Genomic DNA, 24,320 nt, shown 5'->3' with positions numbered 1-24,320 from the left:
TGAGCTGGTCTTGCGCATGTGCACACAGGTTCAGAAGCACAGGTGAGTTACCATAATAATGCTTTTCAGTTTGGGAGAAAATAGAGGAAATAGGAGAACCTGGTCTGAGCCCAGCAGAAACTCACTTGCTTCACCAACAGAATGCCTGCTTCCTCGTTTGCCTCTCATTATGCTAAGTTGGAGCTATAATTTCACTATCCAAGGAAGCCAAATTTCTTTTTCCTGGATGCTTGGAAGGGGCCAGAGAAAAAGCTATTAGAGGGTAACAGTCATGTCTAAAAAATCACATTTATTTATCTTCACCTGCCTTCTTTGTGTCATTATCATTCCACTGAGGTCTCTGTGGAGAAAGGAGAGATTAAAGAGCCAAGACCAACATCAAAAGAATGACAGCAGTACAGAGTAAGATGAATGTGGCCTCTTTCCCAATGATCTAAGGGCCTTATATATACTGAGCCTACTTCTTGTTGAGACAGACCAGTAGCTAGTACAGATGCCTAGGATGTTTGTATAGGCTGAAGCTTATCCTGTCCTTTCTATATATGTGTGTCCCATTTTCTAAAAATAAGTTTCTAATGTAGAGAACCAGTTTACTCCTACAGCCAGAATTACACTTTGGTACTGTACTGGACCAATTGCTACATCCTTGATTTATCATTTTAAAAAAGATATCTATTGGCAAACCTCTTCTTTTATTTTCCTTACTAGGTTTGTACTGCTTGAGTAAAGGTACTGTGGTCCTTATATATGGAAATGTGTTTGAAACTCTATAACCATGCTTAGATTTCAAAAGCCTTCCATTTTGCTGAGGTGATAGAGCCCTGGTCATCATTTTCAAGTATTTTAACAATTGGTAATTAAAAAGGGAGGTCTTAAATTAAAAAAATATGGTGGGGACTGACCTTCACAACAGATGTATATATCAAACCCTGATTCACTTATTTTAAATCATTCTCCCCTGCTGTAAATAGATAGCTATAATATATACATTTATATACGTGTGCACAATCAGCCTTAGTAATACCGCTGTGAAGTGGATGAGGATAGATGGTTTTCTATTTATTTGACAAATACACTATTACATAGACAGGTTAAGCAATTTGTCCTGTAAGGAAGGGTGGAGTGGGGAAAAAACCTGCCACTTCTGCTCTACTGTTATACCACTCTGGAATTGGGGAGCCATTATTGCTTCTACTGATCTAAATGTTGGGCAATGCAATTTTCCTGAAAAACATTATTTCTATCTCTCCCTGTCTCTTCTGAGATTATTATAAACTATTGGCAAATGTGACTGCTCTCAATTTATACTTGCTCTTCATGGGTTCTGATGGATTTTAGCTCTTAAAGAGAGCATAGGAAAAAAAGATGATGTCTGAAATATATAATGACAAATAATGCTGGGAAAGTTAATTTGAGTTAATGTCACTATAAAGTTGATGTTGGTATCAGCAATGTCTTGGACCCTTCTCTCACAAGAGCTAGCCCATTGGCTCTGAAGTGAAACAGTGGGAAGCAAAGGCTTCTCTGAGGCAGATCCTGCTCATCAATACCCGCTGCTCTCCTGAGACCTCAGACAAAGGTCAGAGCTTTCTGTTGCACCTTTTTATGAAACTACTTTAACTTGAAAATGTTCTGTACTGCACATTCAGGCTGCACTCTCTTAGCCCCTGACCTTAGATGTCTTCCTCTATTTTGGCATGTATTTGCATGTCACTTATGGTGTTATATTTAATAAATAATGAGCTCCACTGTTATTTGACCAGGGAAAGGCTATTTTGGTATTATGTTAGCTCATTATTATCTCTTTTGTCAATTATCTAACTTTAAAACAAAATCCTAGATTTCTCACTTTTTACCATGCTTCTGGTTAATTTTTCCCAATGATATCTAGCAAATATTTAGGAAACAAAATTTTATTTCAATAAATCCCAAACATAAGGTAATTATGAAGAAAAATAAGAGGAAAAAAGCATAAAATGAAGTTTGAAATTGTATGTGATAAATATGTAGTTTTGATTTTTTTTCAACTCTTGCTCACTTACTTCTGAACACAATATTATCAACAAATTAGTGATCCAACTTTTTTTTTTTTTTAAATAGGAGCAAAATTAGAAATTTCTGATGACAGGAATACCAGTCACTGTAGCATGATTGGATTTGAGTAATGCCTGCTATTGTGCAACTGGCTTTGGTGATTCCTCATAAAAGAGACTGCACTATCAATACCTTCAATAAAACAGATTCTGCTTAGGACCCAGACTCCAATGTAAATGTTTCTGTGCCCGTCAGAATCTTGGCTGGCTGTCATCCCACCAGGTACCCTGTCTACAGTTGCCACTCAGACATGTAGAGCGTGTGTTTGGGGATGACACACAGTGGAATAGGAAAGGATACAGAGCTCTGTTGTACCAGTACATGTATTGTAAGGAAGCAGTTACGCAGCAACTGCTTTGCTCTTTTATATTCTAGGCAACACACTGGTGAATATAATTCATAATGAACATATTCAACATTTTTTCCCCATCAGTTCAATACATTATTCATAAATATTAGAGATGGAAAAGACTTAGTAGATCACAGAGTCCAGACCTCCTTTTTTCACCTCCCTTTCCCCCAACTGTTGATGCTAGCTCAAAAACCAAAACCAAAACCAAAATCCTCACCGATACCAAACAAAACAAATAAAATCACACACAGAAACAACAAATTCCTAAATTTTTAAAAGTAAAAAAGGGAGCTTGAAATTCTGTATTGTGGCAGCAATTGGGGGTGTTGCTGTATTCATGCTGGTAGAACCTTTCTGGAGACTATAAGTACCACTAGTGACCAGCTCTTACTAAGGAGGCAGGCCAAGCCAGGGCAATGCCAGTTTCCTCCCTAGAGATGGCAAGTCAACGTAAAGCCCTAAGAGGCAACATTAAGTTCTTGGCCGGGTGTTTACTATTGGACTGTCCAACCTGGTGTGGACTCAGGATACAGGAGTTTGTCTCTCCAGTTAGGACTTGAGATACTGGTGTTACTGATGAAAAGAAAATATACAAATGAATAGAGAGTTAAAACTACTAGAGAATGCTCTCTGGGATTATCTGTACTATCAAGATAGGAAAACTTTGCAGATGCTACTGTCTCTCTAGAGGAATAAATGCTTGCATTTTAATATTCTCAGCAGCTGGTTCCTGTTGAATGCCATCAGGATGATTCAGCCACCCACCAGGAACACCAGTAACAGCAAGTGCACACACAGAAATCCGCAAAACTTTCTTCTCTTGATGCCAATACCATTACGCTGGCAAAGTCAAAACCCTTTATTGAATTACCAGTTCTACTAAATGTGACTTTATTCCCTCACAAATACCTGCTCACTCTCAATAAATGGAACTTCTGGCTTATTAAAATTCAACACTCTTCCTGACTTGAGCACACCCTGCTGTCACCTCCTCCTCTGCCATGTCCACATGTAATCTACATCTTTTTCATTTTCTCACCATTCATGAAAACCTCAAAGGACCAACAAAATTCATATGAAACCGGAGTTCAACTTCTATGCCATCCTGCCTACTCTGGAACCCATACATTTAAAGTTATATCTCTACTCTTACCTGTCTCATGTTATTATTTCATTTTTTAATAAAGTATTCAATTTCCACAGAATGTGGTTTTATGCCTGGAAAAATAGAAATGTGAAGAAACTGCACTGACCATAGACAACATTTATACAGAATTACCATGCCATATTATAACTCATTAAAAATTCTATACCTTCCCCTTCTTCAAGTCAAGTCTAGACCAGATTAGACACTTAAGGCGAAAATGCCAAGGATGACAGCTAGCTATCAAAAATGTCTTGCTGTCTCATTTTCAGGTCTCCAAAGTAAAATCTAAGGACATTCAACATAGATTCAGGTGCTCTCAATGGCCATGAAAATATATGGCTGAAGAGGGAATCTATAAATGTAATGAATACACAATTGGCTTATAACAGATGCAACCAAAATTAAATTCAAGATCTTGACCTGCTCTCCAAAGTGAAAGTTTCTAGTTTAGGCTACAGAGAGAGACATAACAAGCTCATTAATCACATAAACTAGGAATACAAGCTGACACTTCTAGGGATGCTGCAGAGAGCCATCCTAAGTGGTTCACAGTCTGTGGGGAACCTGAAAAATAATGCAGCACTGACAGTCTACAGTGAGCAACTCTGATGTTTTTCACATCAGGCACTGGCCATGACCACCATTGTTCTAAACCTCTACCAAAGAATTTAAGGATCTTTGTGAGGGAATAGTAGGCCCAGTATGGACTTGTGCAAAAAAATAAAATATATTTTTATTAAGTCCATATTATGTAAAAGTTATTGTGCTCATTTCATGAGCAGGTACTGAACTCAACTAGGTCAATCTATGATCTCCGGAAGTATATTAACAGGAAAGCACTAGAGGCAGGGGGCTATTAATAATAGTAGTATAACAACAATAATGATATTGGGTGATAACCATGAGCCAATTATTGTACCAAGCAATTCTATTTCATGCAATTCCTTTAGTATTCCAGCAAGGTAGACATCACTTTCCTGCTCAGAGATATGGAAAGTGATACCTAGTAAAATCAAGTATATTGCCTAAAACTATATAAAAATATTCTTTATATTACCAATAAGTACACAAATAGCTGATCCATAAGATAGAATATGACAAGGGTCATTAAAAGATACAAATTAGTGTACAAATAAAGGAAAGAGAATTGGAAAAGGAATCTGAGGGGTGAAGAAAAAAATGGGAAACTGTTATGCATGCTTAGGGAACGAGAAATAGTCTGTCTGAAATGTGTGTAAGCTCGTGGAATCAGTACCGTCTAATTAGAGTTCATGCTTTGGTAAGATAATAAAATACACTGATCTGTACTAGAGATTTCTGGGAAGGACTTCTTTCCAAAAGAAAATTCTGACTACAATTTCTTTTCTTTCTTATTCTTCTTACTTTCTTTCTTGTTTGGGGGTGGGGTTGGGAGAAGTAAAGAGAAGAAGAAATGAGATACAAGGATATGGAGTCAGAGAAGCAGTGTGAACTCCAGAGAGCCTCCAGGGAATGCAGAGAGCTCCCTGCAATTTCTATCATTCCCCAAAACACCTTATACCCACCACACAAACTTGCCTCTTCCCCATCTAAGCTGAGGTTATTGGTACAGAAATAGGAACCCTAAGATTTGGTTCCTTTGTTCTATTCTTCAGTAACTCCTGGAATATCATTTACTTCTTAGTTCTAGAAATCTGTTTTGGGGTCAGCCTTATAGTGTAGGAATATACTGCAGTTAGAAAATTACTTCTATTTCTAGTTTTGAATTTCTTATCTTAAAGTTTTGTCACTTAGTTCTGTGTTTTAGTTTTCTTATTGGTAATGTGAGTGGTTTAAGCCTGGTAGTATTTCTTAATCTGTTAGCCACCCTACTTTTGACAAAATAAAACCTTTCGATAAATTTTCCCTATTTTGAATTCCTGGTTCAGAGAAAACAATGTACAATACCACTGGTCCAGATAAATTTATACAGCTTTACTTTCTCTGTTTATTAAAATTTTCTCTTAAATTCTGTTTTCCAAATATAAATTGTTATAATACATACAAAATATATATGTTTCAAATTTTACATGGTCCTGTACCAGATATTCCAATATTCTTTTCTGGAGAGCAGGTTAACCCACTCATCCATATTGAGATATCTAAGGCTATTTTAAGGTTTAAGATGCAGTGATTATGATTCTATGATGCTGACATTTGCTTTGTTGACATTTAAAGCAGAGCTTTTCAACTTCAAACAATAGCATAAGTTGCTATAACAGATACACTTATATGAATTTTAAGCATCATCACACCGGACAATGAAAGTTTATGATGTTGTTATAATTCCTGTGACAGTGATTCTATAGTTGATTACACCCTATAGAAAAAAAAGTACAGTTTTCCTATCAATTTTTAAAATTGATCGGCTCTTCTTTTCTATATCTGCTAATTTTGCACCCAGCCACAAGCTTTAAACATCTCCAATAACTAATCATTAGTCCCTACTCTGTCATGGCTTCTCTGTCGCGCCCTTCTGACCTTGCCTACTGAGTTCACTCTTACTGATGTAATCACACATGCTTCAATGTAGTTACATTCGTCACAGTGCTTGTTAGAATTATCATCATTGCTACTGCACCTTAGTTCAACAAAATTAAATGTGCTTATGCAATTTGTTGTCATTTTAATTTCTTCAGCTAGGATTTATTCATCTAGACAATTTTATTTTATCTGATCAACAAATACCTAGTCAGCCAAATGACTCTGAAAAATTGGTAGAAAATCATTCATTGGAACAAAACCTTAAAGTTTAGAAAGATTTTTGTAAATCTAGATAGTGGCATTTCACTGACTTTGAATCCACAGGTTAAAAATTTATTAGTGTCCACTTAGTATGTCAAAGCAATCTATAAAGAAATAAGCATAAAATAGGTATGATTTGTATTTATGTGTTGAATTTAATAAATTAGTGAAGTCAAGATAGTTTTAAAAAAATATTAAATTCAATCCACACTGACCAATTTGTTGACTTTCTGATCTATTTTAAAATATTCTTTTGCTGTAATTAGAACCTTTTATTTAAATAAGGAAAGTACACAGATTGTAAAGTGTCAATGTAGTTCACTATAACGATCTATATATCCCTAACTTTGCTCTTTTTTTGGTCATAGCATAAACAAATAAGTAAATGCACAATAGTTTAGCTCCATGAATTTTTTTTGGCTAAACTCTGAAAACAGAGCTTAAATAAAGAATTGAATGCTTGGCATCTCATCATTGTTGTTTATGCTATAAGGCTTACAATGTCACTTCATAAAAGATACATTCGTTTATTTTCATGTTCAATCAAAAGTGTAGGATTTCAGGACTAGGAATGGGTTACAGATTGTTCTCTCCTGGTTATTTTTGGCTTTAAGTATATTGATCATTTTATCATTTTCTTGTTTTAAACTGCTTTAAACACAGCACAAATGTTATTCTCATCATGCCAGAAATGGGTTTGGAATTGATTTTGAGTTTCCATCAATTTTACTCTTTGCTCTCTGTGAGAAGTTTTTCACTTGCTTAAATTCGAAAGGATAGTTTTGTTCAAAATATGTGAGAGCAAAACATTTAGAGAGCCTTCAATGGCCAAGAAAACTCAGATGTTCTACTTTACAAAAGAATAAAAATCATTGAATTTATTACCACGGACTTTACTGAAATTAGTGAAGAATCATTCATACGAATGCAGTTTCAAGGACTTCCTCCCTCTTTATCTTCATGTAAGTGTTCGACAAAAGCATGTATCTTCTGAGAAGGCGGCCTGATTGGTCCAGGTTGGCACTGTTTCAGTGTTTGGCCTACGGCGGCTGCTTAGGAATAATTTAGTCTCATCCTCTCTATTTTCCTGGACTGTATCGGACTCAGACACGTGGTGTGCAAAGGAAATCCAAGTTCTTTAAAAATGCTATTTCTTTTGGTACTAAAGCCAAGACCAGTTCTAGTTTGGCTAAATGATCTTATCAAGATTTAACAATAGATAGTTAGTAATATCTCCAATCTGTGAGAAGACACTAGACTAAAGAAGATAATTTATCATATATAGTATCATATATTTTCCCTCCTGGCACCAGGGAAGGGCACCATCATATTTATTCTATTGGTATTGAAAATAATATAATGCTGACAGAAATTTGGTGGCATTTATTCATTATGATTAATTTAAAAAGAAATAAAAAAGTAGTTCTTTCCATAAACAGATACTGGAAATTTATTTCAGTGATTGTTGAAAATATTTTGGCTTCTAGAAAGGCACCTTACTAATAGCCGCTTTGCCCTCCACAGCGTTGTCACAATTCAGAATTTGTAACATTTCAGCCAGGTTCTCTAAACTAATTAGATGAAACAATTGCATTAAGGTATTAAGATTCCTTTGCAGAGTCAAATAGAAAGATATCTGCATACTTCAGATAGCCTGAAAGATTTGCCACGCATACAGTCAAACATTTTATGTGCTGTATATTTTTCTATGTTTACAGTACTCATCACTTCTATGATAACTGCTAAGATTTAACTTCACACTGAAAAATATCAACAAATACAGACAGAAATTTAGATAGGTATACTGCATTTCCCACTCTACCCTTACTGCTCCCCTGCAGTTTTGTGCTGCAGAACAAATGCTTCATGTCTTTTGAAAAGTGCCAGGAAAACCTCTTTCTCCAGCTATGTGGGTCTTGATTTTATATGTGTAGTATGACACACCTTAAAACAGAGAGCCCACAAAGTAGAGTGGGACGTTAATTTAAACACAGACTTAGGGGGAAGAGCTCCATCTACTGAATCAGTTAGATCATAGTTTGTACCCTATAGTTATCCCATTCACTACTTTCAACCACTTAGAGGCCCTGATGAGAACAGAAAAGTAATATACCTGAGCATCCACAAAAAAACAGCTATGAGCCTGATGCTATTTGGGATATTTTCCAGATGCCCTTAGCCCATTTTCCTTTGCTTTTCCCAATTCTCAAAGCTTTCCATGTTTCAATATAAAAGAAAAATAGGATGCTTTGCTATATGTACCATCCCTTGGAAGAAGCAGAGAGTCATTGGTTATTGAAGGAAATATCTCAGACAGTTGAAGTGGAAAGCTTCAGAAAGAAAATCTTTCTACCTGGCAGGTTGAGCAGACTAAGAAAGATGCAAAGGGCCGAAGAGTAGCCTAATCACTCCTCCTACCTTGTATTACTGCTGGGGCAGTCTGCAGTCACCCAGGATCAGCTCTTCTGGGCTCTCCCTGGCTGCACAGTGTTGTTGTGGCATTGGGAATTTGCTGTGGCTTTGTAAGATTATGGGGATATGCTTCAGCAAGCCAGAAAAGTCACAAACAAAATTCAGGAGAAAAAAAATGTACAAAAACAGCTGATCTTACTGGAGAGGCTCTTGGTATTTTCATACATATGCCACAATTTTCTTTGGTATTTCCTGGTTTTGTGATCAGAAAAATTATCATATCATGCTTATTACTGTTGTTTCTTTTTAGGATTGCTGGTGGGTGGTACAGTAATGGCAAATAGACCAGGGAGAAGCAAGGTAAAAATTACTTCTCCCACTTGTTTGAAAGCTTTCCAGGAGATCACAGGTTAAAAAGAAGTTTCTTCTTCAGAATACTGAAGACATATAGAAGTCATATAAAGAAAAAGATGGCCATGCTCTTCTATAATAAAAAAGTAAAAAATTTCTTAATACATTCACAGATACGAAACAAAGCAAATTGTGTCTGAATAAAATTGAATGTCGATAAAGCAGCGTAAAATCCAGGAGTGTGTAATACATATGAAAATACTTTAAAAATTAAGATGACTTATTAGAACAAATATATAGATGTTCATATTTACATTAAATAATGGAATATAAGCAATAGTTTATTATTAAGATGACTTATTAGAATAAATATATAGATGTTCATATTTACATTAAATAATGGAATATAAGCAATAGTTTATTGGGTTTTTAAATTACAGAAAAATATAATAAATTAACAAAAGTTTTGCATTATTGCTAATCTTTATTTATGTGTAAAAATATAATTAATATAAATGTAAAGTGGCTTTGTGTCTTTCTCTGTGCATGTTTATATGTATGGTATATACATATACCTGAAAAAAGATATTTATCTATTTGTGCAAAATAATACTGACTGACATTGAAAGGTGATGTGTTGAAGAAAAACTAAAACTTTGAATTATTCCAAATTGGGAATTTAAAATACCAGCATTAAACTAGCAGGACTTGCCCCCCTCCCTTTCCTATTTTTTTTAAATACATTTAATCTTCAGGTTCTGTTTTAAAGCATGAAAAGAAAAACAAATTAGAAGAGCATTGCATATCAATAAGTATTTTGTAAAAAAATTCATTTGCATTTATTAGAATATTTAGAGCTCAAAAACACCCCAGTTAATTGGATTTTCTTAAAGCCTTTTCAAGACAAGTTCAGTTCTGAGTCAAGAATAACTATGAGAAATTTCACCTCAAAAGGTAATTTGTTTGGATAGTTATAAAGGCCTGAAAAACAAGATTATCTCCACCATAACTATAACAAAACACCTAATGAAGAAGTGTATTCTGGCAAGAATCAATAAGAATTGCAAAGCCTGAGAGGGTCATCACAGACCTCAGAAAGGTAACTAAGTGAGGAAACATCAAACGGAGTTAATGGCGATAAAGCATTCTGAAAAATGGAAAGTGTTAACAATCACTGACAGGAAAGAACATACTTCAACAACGATGACAACAAGTAGACAAAACAACCATGAACAATTGGAAATATATATCTGCAGAAGTAAAGTAAGACTACTTATTAAGCAAGAGGAGAACCTACTTCTTTGTCATTCCCTTTGGAAGACTGGCTAAAAAAAAAAAAAAGCTTGCACAAAAGATATGTGTGTTCCTTTTCTGGTGTTATTACAGGCCCACCTAGATTTAGCTTTCGATTCCAGATGAGATCAGGCATGTTCAGACTAGCACATCTTTGCTCTGTAAGCACAGAGCTGCTATCATTTCACTGGCAAATTCTCGTATCTCTAAATTTATGCACAATAGATGCCCTTAAAAATCTGCAAATTTTTTTGTTTCAGTCAAATACCTCATTGAGTTAAATTTTTTCTTCATTTACTCTGCTAGTAATAAGCCGAAAAGTTAAGGCAGGCAACTCCTTTAAGAAAGGAAAGTTGAATAGTACTTACCCTAAGTATAAAGTGCAAGCCTTCATGGGGCAATTTACTTTTGCTCTATGATATTTAGTAGGGTGTCCAGGTCTGAACTCAGCTCTTGTCTTTTTCCCTTCTGGAAAACTGAGTAGACTCACTGAAGGTGCCTCAGAGACAGATCATACAAATCAACAGCCTTACCTGTGGCCATTCAGAAGACTGCACTTTGGTGTGTGTTTAAAACTATGAATAAAGTCAGAGACAGCGCATGCTCAACAGGCAATTTAAAAATATTTATAACATTGTTGTTTCAAAAACAAATTTCCTCAAACAAAGCAAAAGTCACATTTCTTATCCATGCCAAGTTTAACATTCTGAGACAAAGCTGTTTTGGAGTTTTCCGTTGGGGGGGGGAGAAAGGTTTCTAAAATTATTTGTTGAACGAAAAATAGTTCTCCCTTCCTTTTTGGTACTCTTAAAGGGGTGGAATAAATTTTCCTCCAAGTTTTAACAAAATTCACCTCTGGCTATGATAAGGCATTACAAATTTAAGGTCTGCAAAAAATAATTTCAGAGAAAGTAACAAGAAATTAAAAACTATGGATTTAAAGAACACAAGGCAGTCTTGTAAGTTGCTATACAAAAATATATCTTGATACAAAACAGGTTATATTATGTCATGTGTAGACAAGAATAATGTATATGCATCCATATGTACACCTAAAGAAGTTATGGTTTTATCTGCTAATTAAAGTTTGAACTCTTCTAAACCGAAAAAGAAATACATCAACATTTTAGGAGAAAGCCAGTAATAACTGTCAGTATAATTCATCTCTTTTTCATAGCAAGCATGGAGGGGAAGGCAATTACATGTCGACTGGTTAAATTTTGAGATCTACAAAGTCAAAATTTGATTAAGTAATATTTTAAAAGTACTAATTACAACAGATATGCCTGTGAATTTCCTGTCTGGAAATTTCTCTTTTTCCTCTTTAAGAGCCTTAACTATTCCATTTTACCATCTATCACCAAACCCTGAACGGCCCACAGATCTCACAGATCTTATTTAAATCTCTTACTTAATTCTTAAGTCTCTGAATGAATTTCAGCTCCTGTTCTACTTTCCAGGGGTACTCAGCTGGCCTCACAAAAGCTCCACAGACACATCGTTCACTATCTCTGATGTTTTCAAGCTCAACAGAGGGTGCCAAAAAAATAAAAATAAAAAAAAAATCAAGGATTAAAAAAAAGTTTATTAAAGTGAAACTAGGAGTACAGATTTGAAGAAGTTGCCTCTACTTTTATTTCCCTCTTAACTCAGCACAGGTGTTTCCTAACTTACACTGCTGTGCATGCTGAGGAGGAGGAGGGTTAAACTAAGGTGAGGGAGTGGGTCAAGGACTGGCCAGCAAGCATTTAGGATCTCTAGTCTCATGTGTTAATGGATGTGTTTAAAAATGAACCCCCCAAAAGCCTAGAATGAGGTTTCTTTTTGGCAAATGATTAAACCAGCATTCTGAAATAATTAAAGCTTTGTCCTTAAATAAAGCATCAGATCAACAGAACAAAAACAAAGATAAAAATTGCACACACATATGCATGCGCGCACACATACTCTCTGACACACACAGATACACAAAACTAGTGGGTGAGGGGAGAAGGAAATTAAATAAAAGAAAACAAACAGAGTCCTAACAGGCCATTCTCCGAAAAAGAATCTAAATAAAAAGTCATATGATATCTGATAGTGCAGGACATGTCGCCAAGAACTGGAGCGGATTGCCTCCAGGAAGAAAGGGCCAGTGTGCTCCAGCTCAAAGAGCTTTTCTTTCCTCCTCCTCTATTTTTTTTTTCCCTTTTCTCCTCGACTGTGAATGTGTTACTCTCAGGTCAGATCCACGAAGAATCCCAGAATGACAGCTATCACCTTTCACTGGACTCTTGGCGGTACAACTAGCTGATGGGAGCTGCCTGAGCTGGGATCAAGAGAAGCCACTGCAAGCTCTCAGTAAGAGCCTCTTCTGGTCACACTGCCCCTTTTGAAAACCCCCTTGGTCACATAAAAAACAGAGGGAAAAAAAAAAAAGAAAGAAAGAAAGAGAGAAAAAAAAAGGGAAAAAATAAAACAAAAACCAAAAATATAAGCACCAACAGTCACAGCAACAAACGAGTTCAAGGGGGAAAAAAAATTTAAAAAGGGGGAAAAAAACCCTCTTGCCTTCAACATAAAACTTTTTAAAGATCCAGGGTTTTTTTATTTTGACGACTTTCCTTTTAAAAGGGCTTTTGCTCCTTAAGCACTATTTTAAAAACATTAAAAATCCTACAAAAATGTATAAGTCTAAAGACAATACAGGGATTTTCCTTAAGAAAACGCAAAATTATAACAAGTGAGCCCCTCTAGAAAATTTTGAATTTGCCAAAACTTGCCCTATTTCTAGTATCTTTCAGTGAGTTCAAGTGCTAATGCTGACCACCTAGTACTTGTTTTTTCTTTGAGGGTCATTACTGAGGCAACACATACATGGTAAGGTTTCCGAAAAGACTCCTTGTTATCAAGTTACTTTAAACATTAGGCATTCACACCTCCCAACCAGAAGGGTTTCCTGGTGAGGAATTACCCTCTACCCAGATAGGTACAAATGCATTTCATAAATATGGAAAAACATAACCCTATAGTTTCTTCTAATAGTTTTCTTCTCCAGGGATAGGAATAGAATATATTTTCAGTGAATAGAGAGGAAAAAAAAAGAAAGAAAAGAGTTTCTGACTCTTGAAGGAATTGTTGTAGCTGTTTTCCACTTAGCAAAATAGTTATCTGCAGTTAGGTACTGCACATAATATATATTTAAGCATTTTTGTGGTACTTGTGGGTTTTTCCCTTTGCTCAGTTTAGTGTCTGTTATGTACCTTAAAAAGATTTCCAAATGACAATCAAAATACAAAATGCATTAAGAGAACTTTTAGAAAGAAAACATTTCCTTAGGTTTATAATTCAAGGATATTAGTATAAAAATATAAATGTACAGTTGGTACAAAAGATAAAATTGCTTACTATATTTTACACATAGTTTACATCTTGATTTCTTTTTTCTTTTATTGAAATATTAATTTAAAAATGATAAACATTCTGGAATGTTTGCTACAAACACAAAATTCATAGTAAGAATATACATGCATAGGCAAAAAAATCAGAGAACACAAAGCAATCAGAATTGTTAAAAAAATCTCCGTCTAGACTATATTTTGCTTGAACTAGTATATCATAGTTGGGGTAAGTAATCTCTCTGGGGGTTTTGTCATTTACGTAATAGAAACAAAAATAAAACACAAATATCCGCTCCCTTACTACCTATTCTTAATAACTGACAAGTGACACAAGTGGTACCTTTTAAACAGATGGATGCAAAAACTTGTGAGATCGAATGAACTAATGTACCCCATTGGCATTTTGGGAGCCCAAATTCCATAATTAACTTTTTACCCAAGTGGCAAAAGTAGAAGGTGTTCTTGCCACTAAATTGATTGTTCAATGGACTCTTGTTCTTTTCTCCACAAGATTTTTGGGACCCCCGAAATGGTAAAGAGATGATAAGAGAAGATGCATCCTGAACAACTTTTATTGTAAGTAGAAAAAAAAAAAAATAGCACAGAGTGAGCATAAGAACAGTTGGATTTAGAAAGATTAAAAGAGGAGAAAAGAGCAACACATCCAACTTAGTCTTTTTCCTTTTAATTTTCATGTATACATATTGGGGTGATGGGGAGAAAAGATAACTGGATTTCTTTTGAATGTCTTTGTGTCTTTATAGAGTGAATGTTCTGTTCCTGTCTTTCTTTTTAAGCGAAAAACTAATAAAAATAGAAAAACATATATCAGACATTAAGCTCACTCCCCCCCCCCTTTCCCTTTGTAAAGAACTCTTTGTTCTCTAGTGAAAATGCTGAAAAATCCCCGGGCAGCTACTCCCTGAAACAAGTGCAAAACACTTAGAGGCTTTTGGGCTGGCTAGGAGCCAGGAACCCTCCCGCTGTCTGGTTAGAAGAGGAAAAAAAGAAGAGAGAGGGAGAGGGAGAGAGGGGAAGAGGGATGGGGGGGGCAGAGAGAGAGAGTGGGGGAGAGAGAGAGAGAGAGAGAGAGAGAGAGAGAGAGAGAGAGAGAGAGAGAGAGAGAGAGAGAGAGAGAGAAATTGGAGCTTCCTTTAATAGACATAGGAAGCAGCGTTTTTTTTTTTTTTTCTTTTTCTTTTTTTTCAAAACTGGCGGTCAAGCGTTAAGTAACTCCCGTCTAAATCCACCTGCTAGAAATGAACTTGGGTAACCCCCCAGGGGTGCACAAAGACAGGGAAGACAGTAACATACTCCATACTCTTTCCCACCCCCCGTTGTACTGCTTCCATTCTTTCTGCTCCCATACACAAATGCCCACAGCTTCTCACGCCGCCCCTCTTACCCCCCAACAACAAACACAGCAAAATACATGCTCTCTCAGTCTCCTAAAAAAAAAAAAAAAAAAAAAAAAGGCTTTTCCATCTCGGTTGCGACACAGTGATAAGGGGTAGCGAACATCTCATACCTGGTGTGAATGCTAATCAGTCAGGAGTTCTCCTTTTCCCAAGACAGGGAACTGTTTCCTTCCAAATTTATTAGAACCTCCTCCACTGCCTCTTTGAAAAACCTTCTTTGTCACCCTCTCCCAAGTCCCGATACTTCTTTAAAAAAAAAATGGCTTCGGAGCTCCTTCTATTCTTGATATTGATTCTCTCTCTCTCCCCCCACCCCTCCTCCTCTCTCCTGTCTGTGTCTCTTCTGAGTGGTCTATTGATAAGTCCCTGGAGGCACTGGGTCAGCCTGCCCGTAGGAAACCAGACACAATGCACAAATCTCCGAGTGCCATTCTGCCATCAGCAAGCAGACCACGTTTAGGAGAGAGAGAGGAAAAAAAAAAAAAAAACAGTAGAGCAAGAGACAGAGAGAGAGAGAGAGAGAGAGAGAGGGAGAGAGAGAGGGAGAGAGAGAGAGAGAGAGACACCAACCGAGGGAGGGAGAGACTGAGAGAGAGGAAGAGAGGGGGGGAGAGGAGAGAGAGGGAGGGAGAGAGAGAGGGAGAGAGAAAGAGAGAGAGAGGGAGAGAGAGAGACACGGAAGGAGAGAGAGAGAGTGTGTGAGAAAAAGACTGATTGGAACAGGAGGGAGGGAGAGAGAGAAAGGGAGAGGGAGAGAGAGAGCGCGAGAGGGAGAGCGACACTGCCAGTCAGGTTAATCATCCCTACTTTAATTAGCTGTTCGGCTTAGACATAAAACAATTGAATTTGAATGATCTGTCAGCAGGCTCGGCTGAACCAAAGGGGAAAAGCGAATATTACAAAAAGACTGTTGGTGTGTTCTGATAAGCAATACTGCTCCTACTGACAAATCCTCAAAGGGGGAACTATTAAAACTTACAACTAAACAAAAAGTGCAAATACAAATGGCACTAGATAGAGGTCTTTTTTAAAAAATGGAGTTTTCTCCCCTAGTTTTATGAACCGTAGATGTTTATGTGCAGGTGCCAACATATTAGGGGGTTGCGTGTAATGTGTGAAAGTTTATTAACGATGGTCTAGGAGTGTAGCAGACAGATGCTGCAGAGAACAAGACAGGTACAGTCGGATGCCGAATCTAGATCTTGGAGGGAGATGGATGCTGGAAAAAGAGGCACCATGGCAAAAGATCAGCACAGACAAAGTCAGTGGGCAGACAGGCAGACAGATTTTAGGCACGGCATGATTGTGTCTAAAAAGGCAAAAGTTCTGATGCAATAATAGGTGCAAAACAATCCATCCATCCTCCCCTCCCGGGTGCACTCCAAGGTACAGTTAAAATGGATTAATCTTTGTGACAAACAGAGCTGGCAAGGCAGACTATGGCAGACACTGAAAGCGATTTGCAGACCCAGAGAATACAGCGCTAGAAAAAGCCCTGGAGATCAGTCTCTCCAGCCTTTATTTTGGCAGATGAGGAAACTGAGGCCCACAGACTGAGAGCAATACATCACAAAGGCAATAGCAATGTCAATACTGGAACCCAGGGCTCTAGCAGCCCAACAGGCTTTTTCACATACCAGCAAATTTCTAGTATTCTTTAAAGATTCTGGCCCAACAGGTATAGAAATTACCCTTGTCTCCAGAACAAGAAGATTTCTAAGTCTATATGACTCGCACACAAACCTCAATTTTTTTCTCAAAATGTCTAAATAACCAAGTAGAATAATTTTGGGGGTCCATTTTGAATGCTAAGGGTAAGGGATTTAAGTGTTAATTCATTCTCAGTGAAAAGCAGAAAAATATAACATTGTAGAGATTCCTTCTCAACCAAGTCTGGCTTGTGCCATGTTCCAAGAGAATGGAGGCCAGTGAATGGATTGATCTATGAAGAATATATATATATATATATATATATATATATATGTATACATATGTGTGTGTGTATATATATATATATATATATATATATACATATACATATACACATATACATACACACAATATATATATATATATATACATATACACATATACATACACACAATATATATATATATTGTGTGTGTATGTGTATGTATACAAATATGTATACACATACACACACATTACCATATAAGAAGACGTGGCTTTCTCATACAACACGTTTCTAAAATATAGGCATACTGTGGGTGAAAGAGATTGAATATTTCAGTTTATGATGCAGTTTTAAGTCACTGATGAAATTTTCTACCTGGAAGATTAGCCATGGGCAACTTTCCTGATATATTTCAATTGAAAATGAGCTACTAAAATAGAAAAGGGAAATTATATTATCTACCCATGAATTTGATGATATCTTTTTGGGGACATATATGATCACATTCAGTGAGGAGCTTCCTTTTCACAACAGATAATTGAGGGTGCGTTTTCTTACAGAAGGAAAGAAGTGCTTATGAAAAGAACAGTGCCATCAGATGCTATTGGAAAGATTAAGCCTCTTGTCCTAAAACAAGAATCATGGTGTATGTAAAAGCAAAAACTATCTGTCAGTCATGCTCCAGCAACAACGTTACTACTTAGGGTGAAAGAAGAAAACTGAAAGAATTGTCAGGCACCTGGGAGCCCATTCAAAGGCAAGTAATCTGAGAGAAGTCATAGCCAAAGTAATTCAGTTTTTCTACCGACCAACCTCTATAACAATGGCTGCTGTAACATGCCTATAACATATGGTCCATGTCAATCAATTTGGAAGTTGGGGAGAGAAAGCAGTGATTTAGGACATTGACAGATCCTCCAGCAAGTCCAAAAGTACACCTGCTGGGCCACAGCCCAAAGCAAAGAAATGTTTACAAATGCACGCTGGTGAACTGACTAAAGAGAGCATGAACTTGGAACAACAAAATTGCCTAAGTCACAGCTACTTTCAGAGCCTCAGTTTCCCTATCTCTAAAGGTGATAGTGTTGTTCCCATAAGTAGTTTTGAGGATGACATGAGCTAACATATGGTAAAGTACATGGCTAGTATTACATATAAGGAAATCATAACATGAGAATGTAAATGAACAAAATTGCAAATTATGGATGTGCTGAGTGCGTTACATTCAAAGAGCGCTACTCAAGGAAAAAAACCATATATATAGTAAATCAAGGATTCAGTATACAGATTTCTATTAGAAAGGGCTTGCAGAGAGATTATAAAGTTTAGGACCCCAAGTTTCTAGACACTAAACTAATAGGTTCTTAAATCATCTGAAGGTTGTATTATCTTTTTGTTCACAAATTTGAGAATATCTACTGGCTCGTAATAACAACAATAGCCAACAGCCAATATATTACTGAACACTTGGATTTGTATTAATCAGTGTGCAAAGTGTTTTGCATTTTTTAATCCTACATTTATGTCACAATCCAATAACCCCATTTCATAGAAAAGGAAACTGAGGTCTAGAAAGGTTATGAAACTTGCTCAAGATCACTCAGCTAGTGAGCATGGGGCTGGGGGTTTAAATGCAAGCAATCTGACTCTATATCCTGCATATTCAGGCATGGTACTATACTGGCACATAGTAGATATTCCTTAAATGTGTGTCATAAAGGAATGAGCAAATGAATAAAACACCAGTATTTGGATTTCATAAGAAATTAGTAAAAATTCATGTGTAATCACTTGTGAGAGCCTAGTGCTTGAATCATATAATCTGAACCTCTTCTGTAGTTTATTTCAGGTGTGGCCCTTCTTCAGAAGTCAGGTGAGCCATGTCCCTGAATGATGTTGAAAATGGATGAGGCAAAGATTGCTGACCAGGACCACCCAGGATATTTAAATATCTGACAGCATTTGCAGCAATTTGAGGGCAGTGTTAGCACATGGGTTATTAATTGGCTTAATTCCAGTTCGGATAATTACATCGTGTCTCTTTAATTTTTTCCCCGACTATGCTATTCTTCACTTCCCATCACACATGTGCTCTTTAAAAAAGCATATGAACACACATAAACATATTTAAGGTCTGCATAATCATTTAGGGTGTTTTTCCTCCTAAACGATTAGTGTACAGTAGCCACGTGATAAATGAGTGAATGGGCAAAAGGATAAAAGTCATTGCAAAATAAAGATAAATAGTTGAGGCTAAGATTTTTGTTTGGCATTGAAATAAACAGATATTTAAACCATTTCCTTGGTGATGGGATTCCAATCAAAGATACATATTTTCTTATGGACAGATATTTCAAGAATTGATGACCTGCTTAAACCAATTTTTTTTTTATACAACGTAGTTCCAATAATAAAAAAAATATCAGTGAAAACTCTGATCTTTTAGAGTAGAAAGGAAGACTAGTTCCTGAGTGGCATAGCATGCAGAACTCATGGGTGTTAGAATAGTTATTAATCCAGTTATTAGACCCTGACTTATTTGGCAGGTTTTTTCATCTCCAAACACATTACTAGAATAATCTTCAAATTATAGAAGAAGGATAAAGGATCTTAATTTAATAAGCTTAGGAAACTTTGACAGTCATAAAGGCACAACTCCTCTCCTTCTCCCAAAGAATCCTTGGTCCAAGAAATACTGTGTCTACATCATACTGAAGAAATCCTTGCAGAGGCATGCATGCTAATTATGTGAACAAATAGATGTGCCCATGTCAGAGCATGTTTTACTATCCTACATTTTTATGAACAAGTCACCAAATATAGGAAGTATGCAAAACAAAAGAACACGGGATTAATTTATTTACTATGCACGACAGTTTCTAGACCTTTACTTCCTCAACTTTTAGCTGAAAATTCCATGCATACTCCACACATAATAATAAATGCCATAATTCAATATATGCCATGATTTGATTTACTTTCAAGCACCTTTTCTGGTTTAGCTCTCATAGCCTTTCTTCCTATAAACTTCCTCCAGAGTATTTTTTGTTGCCCTCTGTCATTTAAAAGCTGGTGTTTATGGGCGAGCCTAATAGTATTCAGAGATTTGTGTCAAACTAGTCCTATTTCCTTCTGAGAATCAATGGTCAAATTCCATGCCCTTATCTGAGAACAATCCAAAATAAATAAATAAAATCCTTTCCCACTGCTTTGACCCCACTAATGATGACAGCAGTCATTTGGTGTATGTCCTCTAGTTTGAGACTGAGCCTTGAGACTGAGCTCTTTGGGGACAAGGTCTTCCCATTTTTGCTTGGCATATTTAATATACTGTCCAGTATCACACCTGCCTGTGGTGGTAGATGATATCCCAGAAAGGTTGAAGCCAACAAATATTAATTTTATTAGTTCTACATATACACATGCAAGTTTTCTTTCTGTGTCTCAATTTTCTAATATGCAAAAGGGGTATACATATTATCCTATGACTAATGATTTGGTGATTAAAGAATATAATTTGGTAGGATATTTAAGAAGTAGATAGTAAAAAGTGCTTGTGTTGTTTATGTTCACAGCCTCACCATTAATTTTACAATAAGAAGTGCTTGGATAATACATTCTAAACTTAAAATTTAAGTGATTTTTTTTAATTCAAAAGAAAAGTGGACAAGATTTATTCTGAATATTAGAGATGTAAGTAAGCTCCTGGTTTTAAAATGCCATCTACAGCCTTGTAAATTTTATAGAAGCAAAAGGTTTAGGAGATTTTCTGATTCTTTCAATTTAGAGAGAAGACCCAAGTGGTAGATATTTTATCTCATAAACTTAAGGTCAAAAAACTAGGTAGAAGTCCTGATACTGAAATTAGTTCACTCTCCCCACCCATACTTTGGAAATGGCTTTCACATTCTTGCTTTGCATAATCCTGACTACCCCAGCCCCCACCTTTTTGGATAAATTTTATTAAAGGACCTCTTAACTGTGGTGCTAAAGAAGAAGTACCATATTCCTAATGTAGTTTGATAAACATACCACAGATGAACTGTGGTAGGCAAAATAACCCTTCAAAATGTATCCATGTCCCAGTCCCCAGAGCTATTTGTTGTCCCTAACCCCTTTACCTCCTTTGGCAAAGGTGTCTTGTGAATATGATTAAATTAACACTATTCAAATGGGGAGATTATCTGGATTTCCTAGATAGACTCTATATGTAATCATGAGTTTTTATAAGAAGGCAGAAGGAGGATCAGAGTCAGTTGGAGGTGTGCTGATAGAAACAAGAGGTTGGGCTACTTCAAGGAAGGTGCTACGAGCCAAGTACTGGAGGGGCTTCTGGAAAATAAAGGCAAGAAAACAGATTATTTGCCAGAGCCTCCAAAAGGAAACAGTCTAGTCGATACATTGACTTGAGTACAGTGAAACTGATTTCAGGCTTCTGGCCTTCAGAACCACATGAGAATTCTGCATTTTAAGAAAGCACCTTGTATGTGGTAATTTATTATAATGGCCATAGGAAATTAACACAGAAACAATCAGCTACCTGATCTGGATATTATCTTTCAACACAGTTGAATATTTCCTACCTCTTTATAAAAAAATTTTTACTTTAGCAGATCAGATACATCACTTTGTTGGTTGAAACTGAGTTTGTGATACCAGACCCTTACCAATCTTCAGAAAAATAGTGCCAAATTGTTAAGTCAAGGGTGAGTCTTTCCCCTTTTCACTAAGAACTTCTTTCTAGGTTGACAGGATGTAATCCACCTGAAGATCGTTGGTTAATGGATCAGTTGCCTGTACATTCATCTAATAACATTTGCCCACATCCAGTTTTATAGCAGCTTTTCACTGGGGGCGGTGTGCAATCATATCTCCCAGTTACCCTGCAAAAATAGTTCTACTTAGAAGCAAACTGAAGGGTTTCAGTGCCCAATTCTTAAATGCCGAAAGATCTGAACTCTCATCCAAAACACTGAGGTTTTTTATTGCTAGCTCCTCACTGTACACTAGTTTTCTTTCTTAATGGAGGTCAGAAATGAGAAAATGAGCAGCCTGAGGTAGCATCTGCAAAACAAACTTCCTTCATAAGACCATTTTGCCTTCATGTGTCATTTCCACTCAGTTATTCCATATGATGTTTAAGGACAGTGCTCCTCAAACAGTGCTCCATGGACCAGCAGCATCAATATTACCTAGAAACTTGTTAGAAATGTAATTTTTTAAAATCTTATTTCAGACCTAATGAATCAGATCTCAGAGGGTGATATCTGATTGCCTGTATTTTAACAAGCCCTTCAGGTGATTCTAAAGCTCAGCTGAGAATCAGGGCAAATCTGTGAGGCTCAGCAAGGTTAGTGAAAAAACATGTTGGACCATGAGTGAGATCATCTGCCAGCATAACTGTGGCTCTGATGCCAGCTATGTTACTTTAGGTCATGTTCTTAGTCTGTTTGTCTCCTCATCTACAAGATGGAAACAATAGTAATAATAATAGTGATAATAATAAATATGGAAGAAACATTAGTTTGGATTGCAAGTGTCTTAGGACCATGGCATTAGGGATATCTCTTTGATATTTCGTAGTAACTAGTAAAAAAATCAACAGGCTTCTCATGTCCAGTACTTGTAAACCTGGAAATCTAAGACATTTAAAGGATGTGATATTGAATGGAAGACCCATTGACACTTTTAGTCTCTAGAACCAAGTACTGAATCTCTTGATATGAAACTCTACCGTTCTATTCTTGCGGTAGCAGAATTTAGTGATAGCTTTGAATTCCATGCCACTGAAGAAACTCTGTGGCTTTTAGGATTCAGAACTACAATTCTTTATCAATTTCCATTGACACTGAGTTTTATTAAGTGGCTCATGATCTCTCTCATTTTCACACCACATTCTTAAGTTTGTAAAAAGCTCCAGGAAAGAGGCTGGGGCTATAGCTCAGCACTTGCCTGGCATGTGTGAGGCACTGGGGTCAATCCTTATCACCACATAGAAATAAACAAAATAAAGCTACCAAAAAAATTTTAAAAAAAGCTCCAGGAAGACAGTTCAATGACAACTCAGTATATACTCAGTATATTCACATAACTTTCACTGGAAAAGATATAAATCCTGGTAAGCAAGAGGACTGTTCAAATCAGGATTGAGACCTTTTTAGGTTCTAAAGTCCACATTCTTAGCAGGCTGAAAAGAACTCTGGTGCCAGATAGATGCAACAGAGATTTTCATGGAAAATCATCAGGATTTTCTCCAATCTTGGAGTAAGAAAATTCATAGTATTTATTAAGGGTTATATGTAAGCAAGGGTCATGGGGAATCTCATACAAAATAATTGACCATCTTTTTTCCTTTTTGCATGAAATTGTAGTGTGCATCCCTTTTGGCTCAAGGGCTCTTCTTTCCACTGAAGAAAGATTAAATCTACACATCACATTTTGGTACTTCTCTGTGCCTTGTAGGAGGTTGGGGCAAGGCAAAGATTCTGATGGCTGTTTCTGCTGAGCCAGTTACAATATGTGCATCAGGAGAAGCAGCTGCACCTTTTAAGAGCTCTATGTCCTTAAGTAAGTCATCTGTCCTTTTAAATTTCATAGATTTTTTGTAATTTGTAAAATGTGTATAAAATGTACCTAACCAATATTACAAGTTGTTCTGAGGATCAAAATGGATGAAGTATCCAAAATGCTTTATAAACTAAGGACTCCACTAGCTTGGTGTTACTGACGTTTTTATTATTTACTCTTTACTCTTTGGCAGGAGAGTAAAGGTATGTATAGATATGTTGGATATGGTAGCTTACGTACTTTCAGACTTGTAAATCACACATAACTCTATAGTATACCACTAAACATATATAATTTTTTTGCTAGATTATAAGTAAGGTGGTGCTAAAGTTGTTATTTCCTTTAAGTTCCTATATAATCTCTATTTTGATCATGATAAATTGCACATTCAATAGACACTGTTGCAAAGCTTCCTATGGCTCTATTTTGGCCATTGACTTGACTTTGAACAGATTCCCTAAGTAAGAATGAATTCAATATTTAAAAACTAAAGAAATGATGGCACACAAAAGCTGGTACTGAGGAGGTAAAAAAAATCTTTAGAGTTCATTCCTTGCTCCCTTAATTCCATAAGATCTTACTTAGAAATGCGAATTAGTTCAACAAGTATTCCTGAAAGAAAATTTGT

At 36.3% G+C, this 24,320-nt stretch overlaps 1 protein-coding gene across 49 annotated transcripts in view; it reads right to left on the bottom strand.

Moving 5' to 3' along the window:
- Window positions 1-24,320, bottom strand: part of Zbtb20 (zinc finger and BTB domain containing 20) — a 795,965-nt gene that overhangs the window by 125,177 nt on the left and 646,468 nt on the right. For 3 of the 49 annotated variants that reach the window (XM_058572857.1, XM_058572856.1, XM_058572862.1), the window contains exon 1: window positions 15,321-15,652. The exons of 43 other annotated variants lie outside the window; for them this stretch is intronic. The gene's annotated coding sequence lies outside the window, so the exon portion shown is untranslated. Of the gene's footprint in view, window positions 1-10,780; window positions 13,804-15,320; window positions 15,653-24,320 lie in introns of those variants that run through there. 3 more of the 49 variants (XM_058572858.1, XM_046425155.2, XM_058572863.1) reach the window with 1 other exon arrangement.

This window comes from Marmota monax, unplaced genomic scaffold, assembly GCF_021218885.2.
Source record: "Marmota monax isolate L192 unplaced genomic scaffold, Marmota_monax_Labrador192_F-V1.1 WCK01_AAM20220418_F8-fsc00119, whole genome shotgun sequence".
Classification (NCBI taxonomy): domain Eukaryota; kingdom Metazoa; phylum Chordata; class Mammalia; order Rodentia; family Sciuridae; genus Marmota; species Marmota monax.
The sequence above is the reverse complement of the archived record's forward strand: the minus strand, read 5'-3'. Positions and strand labels throughout refer to the sequence as shown.